The 20700-nt window shown below is 42.2% G+C and overlaps 2 protein-coding genes across 3 annotated transcripts in view; both read right to left on the reverse strand.

Moving 5' to 3' along the window:
* Positions 1-214, reverse strand: part of HERC4 (HECT and RLD domain containing E3 ubiquitin protein ligase 4) — a 28704-nt gene extending 28490 nt beyond the window's left edge. For both annotated transcript variants that reach the window (XM_014883289.2, XM_014883290.2), the window contains exon 1: positions 98-214. The gene's annotated coding sequence lies outside the window, so the exon portion shown is untranslated. The remainder of the gene's footprint in view (positions 1-97) is intronic.
* Positions 215-318: 104 nt separating this feature from the next.
* Positions 319-20700, reverse strand: part of PBLD (phenazine biosynthesis like protein domain containing) — a 102831-nt gene continuing 82449 nt past the window's right edge. Inside the window, exons 12-13 of the transcript XR_015805050.1 lie at positions 8086-8144; positions 319-1372 (exon numbers count right to left, since the gene is read on the reverse strand). The gene's annotated coding sequence lies outside the window, so the exon portion shown is untranslated. The remainder of the gene's footprint in view (positions 1373-8085; positions 8145-20700) is intronic.

Here is a 20700-nt window from a genome sequence, read left to right on the forward strand (position 1 = left end):
CGCGGCCCCGGCGCGGCCCCGGCCACTTTCCCGTCCGCCCCGCGGGACCCGAGGGCGGCGGCGGCGCCCAGCTCCGCTAAGGCCCGGCGGGACTCACCGGTGGCAGCGATGCGCTCCGCTGCCCTCCGCAGCCCGCCCACCGCAGGCGCTCGCCGGCCACGGCCGGGGCGTGAGCAGCGTGAGCAGCCCCGGGCGCGGTGACAGGGCCCGGCCGCCGCTGCCGCGCAGGCGCCGACTCGGCGGGCGGGACCGCGGCGCCCGCTGCACCGCCCGCCTCCCGCCGGCCCGGCCGCGTGGGCAGGGGCGGGGACGCGGCGCGGAGCCGCCGGCCGGGGCTCGGCGCAGCTCCGGGAGGGACGTTGCGCTGGAGCCTCCGCGCCGTTCGGTTCCCGCCGTTGGGCTGTGAGCAGGCGGGCCGAGGAGCTGACAGCAGAAATGAGGCTGAGGAGAGAGAGGCCCAAGGAGCGGGCAGCCCCGGAGTGACGCTGTCGTTCTCCTGTTGTGCTCGGAGAAGCGCAGGGCTGGGCGCGGAGCTCGGCTCTTCCCTCCGGCGCTGGCTGGAGCTGTACGCGTTCTTGACATGGGAACAGAGCCGTCCTTGTGTTACATCACAGGTTTTAAACTGAGAATTAAAAAACTTGGGTGGGTTCTGTGGCAGACAGCTCCCTGAGAAGAGGTCTTCGTATGGCGTGTTTTCGCAGAGTTCTTCAGACACTTGGGCGCGTGTTGCCGTTCCTTATCCGTGATCTACGGAGATCTGCAGAAGCCTCTGCTTGATCTCTGAGGGCACGAAAAGAACGAGATCAGTGAGTGGGAAGGAACTGGATCTGCCAGGGGAATGCAGGAACAAACTGTTCTTGACAGTCCAGTGAGGCGTCATGAAGCTGTGCGAGCACGCAGAGGCTCCCCGCGGGTGCTGCTGCAGCGGGAGGCAGCGCTGGGAGCACCGGCCCTTCGTGGCCTTCCTGCTCCGCGTGGCTTCGGGGCTTTGCTCTGCCCCTCCCGCAGAAAGAAACGCAGTTTTCCCAATTTTCCAGTCTGATTCCAAGCTTTTCTCAGTGGCCGTACCCAAGGTGGGCATGGCAGAACGTTTGTTTTTTCACTGAACGCGTATCTCTAGTGGAACCACTGGAAGAGAAGTTTACATGCCAGACGCATTTCTTAACTTTTGTTTTGCTTGTTTTGTTTTGTTTTTTCTGGTATTATGCTTGGTACTGAGAAGAAAATCCATTGCAATTCGTGTAATTGGACCGGTTTGGTAATCCAAATGAGATTTCCTTATTTAGCAGCCTCTTTACAGAACGATCCACCTTTATGTAGGTCTCGAAGTGAAAAAAGACCAGGCGTACTTCACAGCAAGTGATTTTGCAAACTGTAGGTGAGGAAAGTCTTGTGTTTAGTGTCCTTTTGCCCTTTTGTTAAATGGAAATCATTTAACAAAATCCCAATAAATGGGATGTCTTGGTCCAGCCATTAAACATTCCTTTGTATATGTAAATAGGTAAGATTCTACAGGACTTCACAGGTTTTGTGGTTGTAGATTTATCAGTAAAGATCCAAACCAGCAATACGAAATTCATACCTAGAGAAAATGAGATTGCTGCATAGCTGACACAAACTAAATGATGCAGCACTTTTCAGGGCAGCAAATACTCGGTTTTGCTATTTAAAGGAGAAATGTGAGTGCTTTGCCTTTTGCCATTCTGCATCTAAGACAGGAAGGTTAGCAGGAGCTGTGACAAACAGCAAATGGAGGGAAACATTTCTTTTGTTTTCTTCTAAACTTCTTTTTCCCTTTATTTGTGAGCCCAACGGAGTAGTAACTGTGAATAACTACGCTGTGAAATGGATTTTAAATATTGGCATTCATTGTGCAATGTGTCCTCTGACCAGCATGTGGGGATATGCCCAAGTACTTGAAGAGAACATTATATGCCCACTACAATTTTATACATGGAAAAGTCACTTGGTATAACTGGCTTAACACATTAAATAAAAAATATATAAAGCATGAAACAACATACAGTGTTGCACAAATCTCATCTTCCTTCTGTAATAGACATGGCTATTTTGTTTTAAAGATTTATTGTAATCCTAAAATCAGATCACCGTAAATTGAATAATTCAAGTGCGTCTTCAAATAAAGTACAAACCATATTTTTATTCCACTTATCATTTATCTTAGCAAATTTGCTTTTTTTGTGCCAGAGAAGCCATATCCTACCTACCATGCCTAATGGGATCCCCTTTTTGGGGCTGGGGACACACAGGCAGTGGGGAGGAGAGAATATGTGCTGTGGTGCCACAGATGCAAAATCCAGTGAAAACAAGAAATGTAAATCTGCTTAACTTCAGGGAAGGAATTTATTTCTTTGTAAGTGCCTTAGCACTGAGGGTTTCCTATTACCATTGCACAGCCTTCTTATTGATGGTCACAACAAGCAGGAAACTATTTTCAGTTCTCCTGCCATTTTTAAAATAGCAATGCTTGGCTACTGCCTGGTGATAGCTGTCAGCACAATTGTGGCTTTTAAATTGTACCCCAGTTAATCCCCCACTGAGATAATCCAAAAATGGGGGAATAATCATACACAGGGTTAACTGATATGTATTTTATGCTTAATTACATGACATCTTTCAGTTAATACACGTTTTTGAAGGCTACAGTGTAATGGCATGAAACTTTCTGTACAGTTAATAACAGAGATGGACTCTGCTCTCTACCTCCATTTTCTCCTGGCAACAGCCAGGACATCCTTTATAAACTTTAATTCCACATTTCAATCCCCTTTGCTTTATACTTTGATGTGTCACAGACTACAGAAAATAGAAATGGTTGTCCAGAACAGCTGATAACATGAAATTAGAGATGTCAGCATTTTGCTGTGAGAAATTACCAACCTTTGTGTGAAGCCTTTGTGTAGAATATTCTTGATTAAGACAAAGAAAAAGCTTTAGAATGCAAATAGCCTTACAAACAAGGGATGGTCAGGCCCTTTTATGCCATTTCAATTTTACATTTCATCCTTAGATTCTTCACAGAATCCATGCAGAGAACTCACACATGCACAGAGTATTGTGTTTTATATGCTCTGCCACTTTATAGCTGAGTGTGTTGTAGTTCTCTCTCTGCCAACCCTGCTCACAAACAGTTCTGCTTAGCTCAAATGCAAACGTGCTTACCAGTAAGGCCAATGATTTATTAACTGATGGCAACGTGCTGAAACAACCTGAACAGTTTTTGTGACCTGTTTGTGAACATAAATCTATAGAAATACTAAACTAACAATGCTGCAAGTTCTGTGGGTAACTCGAGGCATCTGATAAAGGGAGCTGGATAAGGGAAAACTGAGGAGACACCTTCAAATTAAGATAAGCAAAACCAGAAACCTGCAACCCCCCCCACTCCCCTCATCCTCCCAGGCCACCAATTGTAGCTGAAATAGCCAAAGGAAAGCTACTCATCATAGGATGACAAATGCAAAGGGAATGAAAAAGCAGTGAAGGGCGAGGATGAGCCCTGGCCATGAAGTCTCTAATGAAGGAAATGAGCTGCCCTCTGTGTTAGGGATGAAGCTTTTGCATTCACAAACCCTTGGGTGGATCCAGTGTCCCCAAGCCCACACCAGCTGGCTCTGAGTGACTCCTCTGTGCCCTGGCAGGGTGGCAGAAGCCACACAAGTGCTGAGGCACCTGCAGGTTGGGGCTGAAGATGCTGAACATTTTTGAGCATCCTACACAAAGGGTTGGGAGTGCAGCCCCTTCCCACATGTGGCATATTTTCTTCCTACTGAAGTGATGTTTTGCACTATTACACTTATTTTTCTGTTATAAATAGATCAGCAGGCCAAGTGCTAACTGAGCACCCATGTAATCTTTTGGGTGTTTTGGTTTAGGAGCTGGATGCTGGGACACCAGTTGCCATGTCATTAAACTGGGCTTTTGGTCAGGCCAAAACCGACCTTTGATTTTTAAGGTGCAATCCTCCAGGAACACAACATCAGTAATTGAGCAGCTTGCACCCTGCAGAGACCGATTTGGTAACATGCTGAACCTCAGCTTATAAAATAGCTGCAAGTGGTGCCACATGCTGCTGGTTCTGACATGACACTGTGTCTTTGCAGGGCAGCATGATGAAGCACCCTAAAATTAGCCTTCTTACTATTTGGTAAAGAGCAGGCAGAAAGGTAGCAGCCTGCACTGAGGAGAACAAAGAGGCACAGCAGAGGACCACGACTGAGGCTCACACACAGCCTGGTCACAACACTTCATGGTGAGCACTCTTGGCTTCTTTGCAAAGTTCCATGTTGGATTGTTTAGTGTAATTTCTTATCCCAAGCGCAGGCTGAGCTGATTACAAAGAAAGAAAGGTGCTCGTGTAAACAGAGGTGGGGAGGAGAGACCTGCTCTCTCAGGGGGATTGGGATTCAGCAGAAGGGAAAACTGGGAAAATTACATGGATGGTCTCTTTTCTTAGGGGTGTGGTGGGAGCTGGCATTTAATCCACAGAAGTAAGTTTGTTTTTACTGGAATATAACTGAGAATGGAAGAAAAAAATGGGCTGATATGAAAATCAGAAACAACATGATAAAGTCCCTTTCTTTTGAGCCAGACTGATTTCTTCCTGATACTCAGTTCTATTCTACCTCTACCCCACTTACTGCATGATAAAAGTCCTTTGCTTTACAACGAGTATGATTTGAGAGAAAAAAAAAAAAATCCAACTTCCAGGCAGTAGGAAGATAGGGGTGTGGATGTGTTTGTGCAGGGGAACAGAAATAGTAGAGGAAAAGATCCTAGACCAGAGGAAGGCTTGCAGATGAGGAGAGAAAAGAAAGTGTGAGGAAACATCTGAATATCAGAGGGAACAAGAGGCACAGCACGAAAGGGATGTGGGCACTGATTGCTAGGAGGGAAAGAGGCACAGCACAGTCTGTGGAAGAGAGGAACCCCCCAGCAGCTGGGTGTGACACCCTCAACAATTGTCAGTACAGGCTGTTTTCTCTGTTCCTGTGGTGGCACTCTGCAAAGAATAGCTGGGCAGAAAATAACACTGGGGCATAAACTGGGTCTGGTACATTCAAACTACATACAGCTGCTTCTGCTATTAGTTATCACTCACAAATACGGGACTGTTTTGCAACACGGATATTTTTGTTCAGTAAAGATGATTGGACAGGATTCTGAAGCTTTTATAATTTAATTCGGGACAATATATTCATGATTTCACGTGTATTACCGAACCCAGAGAGACACGATTCTGTAAAATCTCTTTTGTGTTTTTAGCAACCAGCAGATGGACTAAATGTGTCAAAGCAGGACTGAATCTATGACATTTGTATCAGCTACAGTACAGGACATCTCTGTTCATAAAGGGGATTAACTATCACAGTGGTCAAAGAGTCTTGGACAGATGGAAAATTAAATTTCTCTTGCAGATGTTGTTAAGGAGTTCCACAGAAATTGTATGTAAGCAGTCAGAGCTTGGAGTCCTTGAAGGACTGTAACTCTTAATGTAACTTCTATAATGTAAGTTGGCATTAGAATAAAAAGTTGATTTTAAAAAAATTTTGGAGACAGAAGGTGAGCTGTATGAGATGAGCAATGAAATCCTCATCACTGTGTGAAAAATGGAATCACTGCTGCTCCCTACACACAATTCTTATGTAGAGGAACCCAGTGATTCCTTATGTTCCCAGAGGCCTCCTAAATCAATATTTACTTTATTCAGGAAAGAAAAATTGCCACAAATTTGTAATCTTTTGTTTCTGTTTACTGACACTGGAGTGGTGCAAAGCGCTGCCAATTTTGTTGTTGATTTTTTTTAGTGTGACTGATTTGGATGCTCCTATTTCACTGCAGAAGACTTTGGGTCAATGTTTTTGGGATAATGTTTCTTTGTTTATTTGGTCTACCAGCACAGAACAAGCTGCTCCCATTTAAAACTTCCAGCTTGACAGGGGAAGCCAAAGCAACTGTATCTCTTTTGGAAGCAGAAACGGTGGAGCAGCCACTTGTGCCAAACCTCCATTACATTTAGCTGTGCTTTTTTTCTGGATAGGGAAGGAGGTAGCAGTGATTGATCACCTATGTGTGCCTGATGAAGGCTTTCTTGTCATTCATGTCAGCAAGTCACCAGGACACCACTAAATACTGCTCCCAGTTAGAAATGATCATTTCGAGGGCACTGCTCACTCCCCACTTTCCACACACACACTTATTTTAATAGATCAATAATACAGAGCTATTTGCAGCTCCTGGCCAAGGCTCTAGAGCAGCAGAATTACTCCTAAACATACACAGACATGAATTTGAGAGTAGTCCTGGAGCTCAGGACCCTGGAGATTTAAATGACATTGTTCCTGAGTGTCTCAAGAAAAGACAGAGCATTTCAAGAGTGTCCAACTGACACAGCAGCTCCTGCTCACCCCACGACCCAGTGGAGACATCCAAAACCAGACAGATTCCAGGACACTCAGCTTGGAACAGCAGTGTCCTCAGAAAACAGTTCTACATAAGATTTTAACCAGTAGACTTGGCAAAAAATATTGTGCCCAAATATTGTGATGTAACTTCTGCAATTGCAAACAATTCAATACAAACACTATTAGGTGCTTGTAGCAAACTGGCTTTTTAACAGACAGTATCAATATTACAAATGAAATTCCTTTGATTATAACTTCTTTTCTTTTTTTTTTTTTAATAAAATGAAGGAAAGGAATGCTTATTTGTCTCATGAACAGGTGGTTGCTTTGTAGCAAGCAGCATTAGGATTAAAAATCATTTTTCTGAGAGGCAAATAATGTGATCTTTATCATTTTCCCTGACCTCTTGTTCAAGTTTAAACTTCTAAATAGCTCATCACCATTATAAACCTGTTTGTGTTGTCTTCTGTGTTTATAATAACCATAAGCATTAAAATAGTCTGTTCATAACTATAATAGTCCTGCAGAATTATAATAGAAAAGAACCTAGAAATGTTCCATTTATAGCCATTACAAACAGTTGTAATTTCCAGGGTGTTGTATCAGCAATGACCCCTGAAGAATCCAGTATTTGGGATTAAAGTGTCTGGACATTTTCAAGTCAAATTTATGAATGTTGTTATCTTTTGGCAAAGTTTTAGTTTAGTATAGTTAATAAAAACACATACAGTTTTTAAATTTTCATTTTTGGAACTTCCCCAGTATTTTTACAGCTAATTTTGACTGGATACAGAACTTTTTGCCCAAGTAACAACAAAACAGATACTGTTATTATAATGATTTCTGATATTTTCTAAAAACCCACACCATTTTACATGTGGAATTAAATAGATTTTAAAATGTAATTTAAGTGTACATATTTTGAAGAGAAATGTAAAAGCTCCAGGATTACCAAGGAAATCTATATTTATAGCTGTATTTCAAGAAACTTATAATTTTTTTAAATTAATTTTTGAGAAATTAAAGACTTAAATAGAGTGCTTGATTTTGCAATAATTCCTTTGGACATATATTGATCAACATAAAGAGAATAAACCCAGAAACTAGTAATATATTCCTCATCAGACCTTTTCTGATATAAACTTTTGGCCTCCTCAAATCCTGCATCTTAGGACCTAGACCAGACCTTCACATCTCTGCATAAGATGCAGTTAGAAATATTGTGACTGAGACTTTCTGAATTATGTGTATGTCTTCATTTTCAATAAATGAGTAAAGGTTTAGGTGACTGCCTCCAGTCATTTTAACATCAAACTTTTGGCCAATATGAAGGTAAACACCTCAAATGGGAAGGCAAGTCCTTAGATTTTCAGCAAAAATGTAACAAAATTTAATGCTTATCTTTTTAACTATTTAATGAAAATATAGTCTTGGTCTTTATATCCTGTCTTTGACTTTTCAAACTAGTAAATATTTCTTCATAAAATAGATGTTTTCTTGATTTACCATGTTGTAGTGATTTAACATTAAGAGCACTGAATCTAAAATCTAGTTCAAAAGTTGGATTTCCACAGCCCCACATCACCAATTAAGCATGCCAGAAAAGTTTTGTTGTGCTTTAAAAGGCATTTGCTAATCAGATTAAATGAAAAACACTCACCATATTTGCATTTTCTTTCTAAGTATCACAGTTTGAAGTCTTCTAGTATTCTTCCTTTTCTAAAGGAAAAAAAGTGAGATATTTAAAAAAGGATTTCCAAAGGCACCCTAGCCAGAAAGGGAATTCCTTTCTCTAACACAAGGCACAGCACAAGGCATTAATATATACCACTGATGTACCAGTTGGTCTAAACTTGGCTTGGAATATGCATGGTTTATCAGATCACAATGTATTTTAAATCCTGAGATAGATCTTTGGACTCCTTCTGTTGAGTAAATAATGTTTTGACTGGTATGAAATGAGATGGTTCTGGAGACTGACAACTGAGTACCACTGACCTGGCAAAAAATTCATCCATATTTCTGATTACAAGGTGATTTATTTGAAATAAATTCGAGGTCTTATTTAAGGTCCTAAAAGAAAAAGCATATCCTCCTTTCTTTTTCTTATCCTCACTCTTTCTCTGTCTTATACACTTGTGCAAAGTCACCTTTGGCACAGCTTGGCCAGTCAGAATGGCCACTACCTCACACTATTGTTGCTCTGAGGGAATTTCCTGGGTCATGAGCTTACATGACCTCCATGCCATTTGTTCTTCAGCTAAACAGAATTATTCTGATACTGATGGTATTTCATAAGCTGGTACTAACAATTTCTTTGAATTGTCATCTCTGTCGCTTCTGGAAGTTTGCTTGTGTTTTGACACGAGAGACCTTTTCTTTAAAATTAAATCTATTAAATTCAATATTATAGACATAATAATATAATTATATATATATAATAATATTAAAGAGCTGTATCCCTAAAAACCCCTGGCGTTCTGAAGCTTCATCAGGATCTACAGATAAAATTTTGCAGTGCATCGTCATACACATTTTTACAATTCCTGTTCTAATGCAAGTGAGTTTAGTGTTCCAATGCACCATTTAAAGTGGGAAGGTGACTCAGTGGCCTTGAGGGAAGGAGTTCCAGACAGATGAGGCAGCATCAGGGCCACAGTGCCAGAAGCACCGGGAGGGGCTGGGAAAATGATCTCAAGTGTGCACAGTGAGGTGACACACTGAAGGGCTGGGAAAACAGCCACTCCAGCCATCTAACGGGAGTCACGGTTTGGGGATGATATCCTAGCTGTGTTTTCATATCAAAATGATTCAAATGAACATTTTCAGAGCCCTGGGACTCCTGCCAAGGCTTTTTTTTTCCGCCTTGCCAGTGCAGTCCGAGCCCGGCAGGTCGCTGTGCACACAGCAGCCCAGCAATGCCATTCCCGAACACCACGGGCCATCGCTGACTTTGATTTGTCGCCACAAAGTCTGCCACGCTTTTCTGCTGCCCCCATGTGTCGAGATGAGATTCCCTGGAGGTGTGGACAGAACCTGCCTTGCCCAGCCATGTGCCCTCCCCTCTCAGCTCATGCTGCAATGCATTCTATTCTCCACAGGTTCTCCTTGCCATGGAGCTGCCTCCTGTCATATTTTAGCAAACTGGTGTCAGACCATGCTCTCCTGCCACCAAAGCCACGCATTTCTATTCAATCCACCCAACCAAGCTCTTATCTCCAGGCAGTTCTGGTCATCTCAGTGAATAATCATGTTGCTGTTGTCCAGATTATCTGAGAGGATCCCATGGTTCAGGTTCAGAGAGGAGCTGACTGTCCTGCCATACTGATAAACACTCAAACTCCCATCTCAATGTGCCTGGAAAGCAAGAGGTGTCAAGGAATTCTTTTTAAAATGTAGATTTATCCATGAATGCTCTCTCCTTATTTTCATCTACCAGCAATTTAAGACGTTCTAATAAGGGGTGTATCTTGTGAAATATAATTTTGATAACTGAGTTATTGAATGTCTTGTCTGTGGGACATGAAAAATATTCCAGGATGGAGTTTTTCAGCTCTGTTTTCAGTCTCTTTCTTCCTGTCATGAAACACCACCATGTAGCTGTGCATCTTATTTCTGCCACACTTAAAGGGTTAAAACCCCTTTCCACAGCTACACTTGTCCTATTAAACATCTGATAGAGTTGGTATTTTGTACAGTTTTGCTTGTCTAGAATAGGTTCAAAAAGCCTCTGATGCTCAAAACACCAGCCATTCATTGTGGGCTTGGGTTCAATAAAATCCTAAGCCCCCTGCCCAGCCCTCTGGGTTAATCTGCTGTGGACCCCAGGCCTCTAACACAGACCAAACAACATTGGAAAAACACTACCCAAAGAAGAAAATAGATACTGAAGATATCTCTATTTTATATACACTCTTAGTTCAGACAGAAGTCAAGATTCTTTGAGCTTATTTTCCTCTTTACCATGCAACTCACATTAACTGTATTTCCACAAATAAGAGCCACACTTTGTTTCGGTCTTTTATGTTAAAACCACTTGCAAATAGACTTTCAGTGAAATCTCCCTGTTCTTTCAGGGTTTGGGAATTTCTTTGCAAGGAGCCTGGGTTAAATTCTGCTCTCTGTTCTACATGGATGAAGCCATTTAAATGATAAGAATACAGAGTGAACTGTAAATCTCTGCTTGACAAATGTGTAATTGGAAATAGAGACTGTGGTTACAAAATATGCCTCCCTGGGCTGACTCTTAATCCACTTTTAAAAATACAATTCACAACATGTTGTTGTGTTAATCTCAACCCCAAGTCAAAAGCATTCATGTTCCTGTCTCTGGACAACAGCAAGTGTTAACAAAGGCAGGCACTGTGAATGTCATATCTACTCAATATCAACTTAATATCAACCACAGAGATAGCTACCAGGAAAAAAAAAATCAAACTTTTCTACAAGTAACACAAGAAGAAGTCCAAGTAATCAAAGTATGAAGTATATAATATGGCTTTCACTGCAGCAATATTCCTGTACTTCCTTTTCCTTTAGATTTAGTTAAGCAGATATTGCCACTCTTTGTACCAGCCACTGTATTAATTATGGCTATGAATATCCTTATTTTATGACTTGGAGATATATGTTCTAAAGAAGGGGAAAACAAACTGAAATTGGTGTGCCTCTCTTACACTGAATCCCAGGAAAACAAGTGCATTGCTGTGTCAGCTCCAGCCAGATGTTGCACACCTGTACCAGCCTCAGGCTGAGGCAGTGCCAACCTGCTTCAGGCTGGAGACCTGAAACAACACAGCAAAATTAGCCTTGTCTGCTCGATTCCTATCCAAAATAAGAGAAGGAAAGACAAGAAAGAAAGTGATGAAGTAAAAGAAGACAGGGAAGGAGAGGGGTCATAGCAGGAAGGTGGTAACTGCCAGCAGATCCTACTCAGCCACAGGAGCCTTTCCAGGGAGACCTCAGGCCTGTTCTGTTTGAACCAGAAAGTATCCACTTCAAAATCAGAATGCTAGCAGCTTGTAAAATGTTGGTTAGATATCTCAACATTAAAAATAAAAAGTCATTCCCCTTAGAAAAGGAAGAATGTAGGAGAAGCTAATGAAATATTAACTGTACAGGAACAGCAAAATGCCTGTGAAGACTTTTTGCTAACTCTTTAGTATCACAGGCAGTTTTGAAAGGCTGATATTTATAAGATAATATTGTACAAGAGGTAATAAAAGACAAGAAAAAAAATCATAATTTAAAATAAGGACATGGTGTTCTCCATGTTTTTTAGGCAGGGAACCTGCCTTAAAGAACCTGACACTTTTACAATTGAGTAGAAGCTTTTTACAAGAAAAGGGATTTTACAAATCAGCTCCTACAATTGCCACCCATAACATCAATTACTTCATGTTCTGGGGATTATCTATCTTTATAACATTTTCCAGCTGTACCTTGTCCACTGCAACAAAGCAAACTACTGCTTTACTTTAACCTATTGAATAAATATGAATGTAGAGGGAACACTGGGGTACAAGAGATTGTGGTTCTGTGTGATGACTGGAAGATTGCTTTCATTACTGTAGTTAAAACTTTGTGGAAAAGTCTGACTTCTCTCCCTTTGATGATAATGACAGAACAAACTCTGATTTCAATGGAAACAGGATTTCATCTAAATAATGACTGAGAATGACAAATTCTCTGGTAACACTTGGGCAATCCTCAGATGCAGTAAGGATTGAAGCTGCCCTGTGCAATGATAAAGTCTGGTTTGGGCTGGGTGCAAAAGAAATAGGCACTCAAGGAGTGTTTTAGCATTATTATTTGTACTTTCTGTAGCAAATAGGTACCATTTCTATCATCCTTTTAATATGTCTCCACTTCTAAAATTAGAATCCAAATTAGGATTACACAATACCTGGCAGACTCATGGTAAGAGATGTGCTGCATAGTGATATGAATAGAAAATACCCAACTCATCTTACACAAGGTTTGTAAATCACCTGAAATAGCTTTTCCAGGAACATCCAGAAATTTGCCATTAACACTTTCCTTACCAAAGGAATAATGACTTTAAGATAATTCTTTGATGTCTATAAAAGAGAAGCAGCTGTTCAAGTTACCCAGCTTTTAATTGTGGTTATTAAAGTCACTGATACTTTGAGAAAAGACATCACTGCTCATGCCCAAAGCTGCACAGGTAGGGAGCAATTCAGTGTCCTTGGAACAGCCCAGTGTAACAAAAGGGGTATTTAACAAAAAAAAGTGGTTATTTTAAAAAGTGGGTATTTAACAAGCCAACATTCACACTTGCCCAGCAGAATGGTGCCAGTCTGAGCCTCTCTTGTGCAGCCCATTAGAACAAGCCTGGCTAACACACTATTCCATATTAGCCATCAGAAAGAAATCAGATCAGCCTTGGGAAGAGCAGGATCAGTGCTTGGTGGGATGCAAACCAGGAGTGGGCAGCAAACATTTGCTCCACAAGGCTCTGGAGAGATCACTGAAAAACCACTGGAACCTGACTGCAAAGGGCTTTCAAAGAAATGGCATGTCTCACTTCTCATTTAATGGTTCAGCACATGCCATTAATAGAATAGTATTCATTTCATCCTAATATTTAGAAAATCAAGAATTTTCCATTTATGATAAATCTGTAGGCTGACCAATACAGTCAGATAATCCTACTGAGGAATAACAGCCAACCAGACAGGAAGAAAATTCCATTTTAAACTCACTTCTTGTGAATCTTGTTTGAGCTTGTGAAGATAGTTTGGGCTTTGAGAGCCAAGATGTGGAGAGAAATAGTTCTCATGTGATTTATTCTAGAACACTATGCCTCATTCTTCTGCCAGCCAACAAAGACAAAAGGACATAAAGCTGGGGGTCATCACACCTTGAAGTGCTTTTTTTAGTGCTCAGCAGGCAAAAGCCTGATTTCAATTTTTCTACAAATGCAAGCAGAAGAGCTACAGTATTTTCATGGGCTTTAGATTGTTACTTACAAACTGGTGAATCTGAAATTCTCTGGTGTTGCTCTATCAAAATGCCAGCTCTGCAAGATCTGGAACATTCACTGTGTATGCTCCAACTTTTTGTAGATCCTGAAATTTTTGGCCTTGTACTATCTGCTATTACAATTGTCTGTCTGCCACAGTAAAGGCTCATAACTTTTTGTGGTTTCTCAATGCTGTACTTTCTACATAACCCTGAGCTTATTTGTTGCTCAGATTATTCAATGATTTTGCAATTCTAGCATCTTAATCTGTCTTAAAGTGGAAATTTTTCCTATTTTTTTTTTTATCAGCTTGAATAATTTTGCTTATCATGCACAAATAGCACAAACAGCAAGACTCCATGGTAATAATTGCATCTCAGCAGAACTCCCCATAGGTTTACAATTATTACCAGATACATCAGAACTTCATTTTCAGGCTGCACACTTTGTAGCCTAAACATCTACAGACACTGTCCAAACCACAGCAGCACAGGGTACAGTATCAACAGGCAGCTCCTGCCAGCACTGTATGGCTCACATCTACTGTTACACATATTATAAAGAATATCTTAGATCTCTACTCCAGGTATAAAGTTACATCAGACATCACCCAACCCATAAAATGCCTCACCTGTGCCCAAAAGAAGAGCTAACATCACTACACTTTCCTTATCTTCACCACAAATTCATGCTCATAGGTACTCTGACAATGGTTTTTGTGCTGGTTTTTGCTGGGCCAGAGTTATTTGTTTTTTCCACAGTAGTTGTGTGTTCTGAATTTGTGCTGGCAGCAGTGTTGGTAGCACAGAGATGTTTTGGTCATGGCTGAGCAGAGCTCACACAGAGCCAAGGCTTTTCTATCTCTCAGCCCACCCCAGCAGCCAGGGGCTGGGGGCACGAGGAGCTGGGAGGGGACAGAGCCAGGACAGCTGAGCCCAAGTGACCCAGGGGATGTCCCTGTGGGGCCAGGCTCAGCACTGAGCTGGGGGAGGAGAAGGACACTCTGGGGATATTCAGTTCTGTCTTCCCATGTCACCATTACATGAGATGGGCCCCTGCTCTCCTCCTGGGGATGGATGAACACCTGCCCAAGCATGGGAAGTGGGGAATGAAATAGGAATAGGCAGATCCATCAGCCAATGCCTGGCTTTGAGGTTGGTCTCAGGGGAAAAATGGGGGGGTTGCTGACCATGGGAAGATCCACTCACAGCTGGTCTACTCTGACACCTGACTGGGGGCACCAATCTGGCAGTGGAAAAGCAGCTCCAGCACAGGAGCTAGCAGGCTCATTGACAGAGCTTCAAACCAGCTTGGAAAAGGGAAAGGGACAGAACCAGGCTCACCAGTGCCAAGGGATGAGATGCTGAGCCAAAACTTGAAGAAAGGAGCACTTACAGACCCCTCAATCTCCCTCACGAGGTGTTGGCTACAAAGTACCACACCTAAGATGTTCCTGCACTAAGGCACACAGTACAAAACACAGAACAAACAAGAGCAGCTCCAGGCTTTGGGCCAGCCCAGAGTTTGACATCATTGTATGAGTGAAACCTGGTGTGATGAGTCTTGTGCCTGGAATTCCCCGTGGGATGGTTACAGGCTCTGCAGGTGGGAGAGGCAGGGCAGAAGACACAGAAGGGTGGCACTGTATGGAATAGAAGGGTTACAATGCATGGAGCTCACAAGGGCACAGCTGAGAGCCTCTGGATAAAATCCAGGACAAACAGGTAACACAGATGTCATCGTGGGAGTCTCCTATGCAGGACAATGACACTGACAAATTCTTCTTTGAGCATCTAAAGGATGATCCCAAGTCAACTGCCTGTGTCCTTATGGGGGACTTCTACTTGCCAGCAATTAACTGGTACAACCTGGGCCAGAAAATTCCTAAAAATCCGGGATGACAACTCTATGGAACAGGTCCTAAGGAAGCTGACTCAGAAGGACACCCTCACTGACCTGCTGCTTGTCAACAGACAGGATCTTCTGAGCAAATTGGGGATTGGGCTGTCTTGGCCACAGTGGCCATGAAGTGATTAAGTTTAAAATCTCTGTTGACAGGAGGAAAAGTGCCAGCAGAACTTCAACCCCAGGCATGAGGAGAGCAGACTTCAGGCTGTTCAGGGAATTAGTAAGCAAGGTCCCCTGGGAATAAATCTTTGCAGGTGCTGGGCTCCATCAGTGCTGGTCACTTTTTAAACATGACCTCCTAAGTGCACAGGAGCAGCAACTCCTAAATGTTGGAAGTCAGGCTGGTGAGACAGAAGGCTAGCTTAGCTGAACAGGAATTCTCTCTTGGAAATAAGGCAAAAAAGGAAGGTGGAAGCAAGGCCAGGAGACATGGGAAGAATACAGAGATGTTGCTTGCCACTGTAGGGATAAAATTCATGTGGCCAAAGCTTAACTGGAATTGAAGCTGACAGAGCTGTAGGAGACAACAGAAAGGAGTTTTTTCAAATATAATAATGGCAAGAGGCAGTGTAGAAACAACACCAGTCCATTCCAGGATGACATGGTCACCCCACAAACAGGGACACGGACAAGGCAGAGCTGTTTAATGCATTCTGTCTTCAGCATGGGTGATGGACCAAGGGGCCTCAGTGCCTTGAGCTGGAGGACCATGACTGAGAGAATCCCAATTCCCAGCTGACCCTGAAACTGTGCAGGATCTGCTGATTCAGCTGGATCCCTACAAATCCAAGGGGGCTGAAGGGATTCATCCAAGAATCCACAAAGAACTGATGATGCCATCACAAAGCCTCTGTCTGTGGTGGGAATCCCAGCTAACTGCAAGCTGGCAAATGTTGTCCCAGTTTTCAAGAAGGTCAAGAAAGAGGACCCTGGAAACTAAACCTGTCAGTGTCACTTCAGTGCCTGGCAGTGTTCTGGAGATGATTATTCTGGGAGGCACTGAAAAACACCTGAAAGAATGCAGTCATTGGTCACAGCCAGCACAGCTTCATGAGAGACAAGTCCTGCTTATCAAACCTGATCTCCTTTTGTAACAAGGGCCCACCAAGGTGATCAAGGGAAGCCCTTTGATGTCATCTGTCTGGATTTCAGTAAATCTGAACCTGACATTTTGATACTGTCTCTCCCAGGATCCTTCTGGACAAAATGTCCATCCCACAAACACGTTATGGGATGGGTGAACAACCGGCTCACGGGTCAGGTGCAAAGGGTGACAGTGAGTGGGGTGACATCAGACTGGTGAGCTGTCACTAGTGGGGCTCCAGAGGGCTCCATCCTCGGCCCTGTGTTCTTCAACATCTTCATCAATGACTCGAAGGACTGGAAGGGATCCTGAGCAAGTTTCCACATGATACAAAGCTGGGAGGAGCTGCTCACTCTGTTGAAGGCAGGGAGGCCTTGCAGAGGGACTGGGCAATCATCAACCATGTGAAATTCAACAAGGGAAAGTGCTGGAATCTGAACCTGGGACAGGGCAACCATCTTTCCTCTGTGGTGATCACTGATAGGACCTGGGCAAATGGCCTGAAGCTGTGCCAGGGGAGGTTTAGGCTGGATTTTAGAAAAAGGTTCTTGACCCAGAGGGTGGCTGGGCACTGGAACAGGATTCCCAGGGAAGAGCCCCAAGCCTGAGAGACCTCAGGAAGTGTTTGGACAATGCTCTCAGGCACATGGCTCTTGGGAATGGACCACGAGTTGGATTTGATGACCTTCATGGGTCCCTTCCAACTCAGCTTACTCTGTGATTCTATGTGAAAGCCTTGCTTTTATTTGCTTGTGTGCACAACTTTTGTTTCATTTATTAAACTGCCTTTATCTGAGTCCCTAAGTTTCCCCACTTTCACTCTTCTGATTCTCTCCCCCATCCTGCCAGGGGTTGGGAGTGAGCAGCTGTGTGGGGCTTTGTTATCAGCTGGGGTAAAACCACGACAACATTTTAAATAAAAAGGAAATAATAGAAAAGTATCTACAATGCATCAGGAAATTTTACATGAAAGAACAGCTTTTCCCTCTGACTTTTCATATTGTTGCGACTCATAAAAAACTTTCTGAAGAAGTGAATTCCACACATGAACTCCTTTTCTAGAAAAGGTGTTCACTTGATAATATTTTGAGAGATCTGGGAGAAGGTCAAGAAGCCAGATCTTCCATCACTAGCTATGAAGAGGCTTATATATCAATTCCCCATCATAAATGCATAATACTTTAGTATTCTTTTAAAATCAGAACTGTGACAAGCAGTTTTAATAAAATATCAACAATTGAGCAGCATGATGAACTGTTTAAAATTACAGACCACTTTTTATTGCTGGTGTGTGGGAAGAATAGAAATGGAAATCTCTGTGTTTACCAAGTGATGTGGTAGGTTTTAGCCAGTGAAGGTTTTAAGCAATGAAACTCTATACAGTAACAGGGTTTCTCTGTGTACTGGTTCAAGTGTGTTGAAGTTATTCCACCTATGTCTCTTTCTCAGTTTTATTTACAGCTTTATTTCGATTGCCTCTTTTAATTGCTTTTCCTCCAACAGTTCAACAACAAATTTAGAAGTTCTAGCTTTTTGAGCATCTGTAGCTACAGGTCATCCTGAAGGATTTCTGCACTGTTTCACTGTGTTTATTAAACTGAACTCTCCAAAGAAGTCAGGAATATTTTACTATTTAAATGCTGAGTTTGCCTTTGGAGTTGTGAAACTTTCATGCTGTTACCAGCTGGGTGATGGTAACCTTGGAGTTGTGATGGAAATGTAATGAAAGAGAGACAACTCGAAATTTGAAAAGGCTGAAGTGCAAACCAGCTGCTGAGAGTGATACAAAGCCACTTGAGACAGAGCCTCTTGGATGAATCAGCAAAACCCACAAATGCATCTATAGGGGCCGTGCATGAGTGAGCAGAAGGCATTCAGTGCCCATAGGTGCAGTGGGAGCAGTGCATTCCCTGTCCAATGAGGTGGAATGCTCCACGGGCACATGGTTTACGCTGCTCAAAATAACTTGGGACCTGCAAACTGCCAAATGCTATTGCTCCCGTGGTGACAGGTTGTCCAGCTCCTTACAGCCATCCTCACAATAACCAAGGTTAACTTCCTTCACTCCATGGACTGCTAGCTGCTTCTGTGCCTGAGGACTCGGAGAATCCCCCTGGCTTCCTTAACTTTAATCTCACACTTCTGGATAACTGGCAGCTCTACTCACTGCCAGGCTGGGCAGCAACATCTGGAGGAATTAAAAAAGGTAATGTCTCCATTTCAGATTGGTCTACGTTTTGATTTTGCAGAGTGTAGCAGAAGGGTTTGATAAGCATGTATATTTGAATGTTAATTTTAGCTGGTAAGGCATAGACAGGGAACAAATAAATACTTTTTCAAGTGACTTAGATTCTGCTGAGGTACGTGCATTGCAGTGAAAGAGGAACAGTGTTCTGTGGCTTTATGAAGGACCTGAATACCATTGGTGGGGTTCTCAAAATCCCTCGGAGCCACTCTGACTCCTCTAAAGAGTCAACAAGATTCTAATGACCTGAAAAGTTCCTTGCTGGGACTCTTTCCTCTTCCTGCTCATCCTCCCTTCATGAAATAATAGAGGAGTGAAATATTGACATTCTTGTATTCAGCCTTAAACTGAGATGCCATAATTTGGAATTCCTTCTTGAGCAAAATCAAACCTAATTTAATGTGACCCCCATAGTTAAATGCTTTCTATTTATTTAATTATTTATCCTGTCATGTAAAATGACCCCCGTGGCTATATTTAGTGCAGGGAGATCTGCTCTCTGGATTAATGTACACAACAGCTGCAGAAACAGTCCTGCTAGAAGGGCATAGCTCTCACCCTTGAGCTCTCACTATCTCCTTTGCTCTCTTTCTCTCTCTCAGAAAAGTATTTGACTGTCAGTAGCAAATGTTTGGCCCAATATATTGCAACATTAAGCAGTAATCAGAAGCCCATGTTAAGTTTTACCAAATAATACATCAACAATTGACAAGAGAACAGAGTGGCTGAGCATATGTTCATAGAACATTATACAAATCATGCTGGAGTCACTGATTACTTTATCAGCAGTTTTGTTTCGGACACAAGGTTTACATTTGTGAAGATGCTCTAGGGTTTAAGAGTGAAAACAAAATCAGCAAGGGTTGATGGAACAATTTCATAAATTTCAGCTCTGCTCTTCTCCCTCTCCTACACCTCCTGAAGGTTCCTAAGGTCAGGATATTTCTTTGTTTTTGTCTGTCCTTAATTTTTTTTTTTAACTTTCAGAAACAGCTACCAAAATTAAACAGCAAGTGTGGTAGTTCCTGTAGCTGAGCAGAATAATATTTCTATGCCAAAAAATATTTATAGTCAATTCAGGAGTTAGGTCTTGTACATGGCAGAGTACTAAAGCACAAAGGGGATCTGTGTGCTCTGGGCTGGTTTTTATTCCTGTGCATTCTTTAGAGATTTTACAGCAGGTCTTGCTGTGCTACTGAAGGAATCTTTTTTTATCAACAGCTGATAACAAGTAGCAGTCTAGGCATATTTGCATATAAATACAATCAAGATAATTTGTTAAAAATGTGCACAATACCACAAAGGCAATCGGACAATGCAACTTCAATTGTAATCTAAACCATGGGCTGGGGGGAAAGAAAAAAAGATCAGTTTACTTTTCTGTTTAAAACTTAACTGGGTTAGTGCTCGTTTTCATAAACAGGAATATTATACAGGAATGGGCAAATGATTCCTGTAGAATATAAATCTCATTTAAACATTGCAGTTTGAATATATGATTAAAATATGAAGGCTTTTATGTTACAATGTTCTTAGGGAAGACTGTTGAAAAAAAAAAAGACAGAACAGTGGACAAAAAGAAATGTAGTGAGACTGAGAAAAAAGAAAGGCACATCTGCAAAACCTAAGGAGAAAAATGCAATCCAGACTTCTTTTGTGTCTAATTGAACACTTTGTTGGAGTGTGTAAATCAGATGGCTCTCTGAATTCTTCAGAGAGAGATCAGAGTGCAGAAATTGAATTAAAACCTTTGGATGGATTGAAGTATATTAAACCACTCATACATGAAATAGAGGTGTAAGTTTAAGTAAGTAAGAATATGTTTTAAGTGCCTTAAAGAGTAAAAGTCTTAGATATTAGTGTAGTAAACAAGTTTTATGATAAATAAAATGCACAAAAAGCTGTAGCTTCAGTCCCAAGCTGAAACATTACAGCAGTCCTCAACCTGTGCATGTGTGGATTTCTGCACTGCTCACACATAGTGCCAGCAGAAATGACTGAGTTTAAATCATCTGGCTCACAATGCATGAACATGGATTTGCAGTTTTAGCCA

Source organism: Sturnus vulgaris, chromosome 8, assembly GCF_052056855.1.
Source record: "Sturnus vulgaris isolate bStuVul1 chromosome 8, bStuVul1.hap1, whole genome shotgun sequence".
In the NCBI taxonomy this organism is placed as follows: domain Eukaryota; kingdom Metazoa; phylum Chordata; class Aves; order Passeriformes; family Sturnidae; genus Sturnus; species Sturnus vulgaris.